At 35.0% G+C, this 926-nt stretch overlaps 1 long non-coding RNA gene across 1 annotated transcript; it reads left to right on the top strand.

Annotated features, from left to right (window-relative positions):
* The first annotated feature begins 62 nt into the window (after positions 1–62).
* On the top strand, positions 63–711 carry LOC112466459. Its single transcript, XR_003042143.1, has 4 exons — positions 63–88; positions 296–433; positions 511–594; positions 676–711. It is a non-coding gene; the product is annotated as an uncharacterized LOC112466459 (long non-coding RNA).
* Positions 712–926: the final 215 nt, after the last annotated feature.

Genomic DNA, 926 nt, shown 5'->3' with positions numbered 1-926 from the left:
TAGTTTATAGGTTATCAAGAAAAGTGTCTCGCCTCGTGTCAAGTGTATGTATGTACGTACATACGCGCTAGAGACGTAAAGATACACGGTATGTACACATATATTATTATTTTTAATTGGGGATCACAAATCTAAAAATAATATAACAAATTTTATTTACAACATAAAAATGGAACAAATTATATTATATTAATATATGTGTACACGGTATGTACACATATATCAATTATTTTACAACAGTATTTTGTGCACGATTGTTACAATTATCTAATATATTTTTTTTTATATCTTGCAGCACCAGGTACTTATACTGCAGTTTGCCTGGCGAAGGGCGTGCTGAAAGGCCAGCGAATACCAACAAAAATTGGTCATTATCAAGAGAAACGATAGTGTCTCGTGCCAAGTGTACGCACTACAGACGTAAGGATACACGGTATGTACACAATAACAGTATTTTGTGCATGATTGTTACACACACAAGTATCTAATATATTTTTTTTTATCTCGTAGCACCAGGTACTTATACTCCAAGTGTGGTTGCAGTTTTCCTGACAAAGGATGTGCTGAAAAGCCAGCGAATACGTAAATAGTTAGGTATGTAAGAGTTGCAAAAGCTGTCACAGTAAGTTGTTTACAGGAATAATAGCGTAATAATATAATTTTCAACGCTTGCAGCACTGCAAAGAAAATGGCACACGAGTTTCTCGCTTGGAAACATTTGTTGTTACAAAACAGAGTTAACAATATGGAACGTCGTGTACAAAGAAGGGAGTGGCGAGATAATCATGATCCATTCGAGTTATCGGATGATATGTTTATTAACTTATATAGAGTAAGTCCAGAAATTGCTATGGATTTGATAGACATTTTGGAACCACGATTGCAACGTCAACGTATAGACGGTCTTAGCACAGAACATCAGGTAT

The sequence above is a fragment of the Temnothorax curvispinosus genome, unplaced genomic scaffold (assembly GCF_003070985.1).
Source record: "Temnothorax curvispinosus isolate PA1 unplaced genomic scaffold, ASM307098v1 QBEX01016212.1, whole genome shotgun sequence".
NCBI classification, from domain to species: domain Eukaryota; kingdom Metazoa; phylum Arthropoda; class Insecta; order Hymenoptera; family Formicidae; genus Temnothorax; species Temnothorax curvispinosus.
The sequence above is the reverse complement of the archived record's forward strand: the minus strand, read 5'-3'. Positions and strand labels throughout refer to the sequence as shown.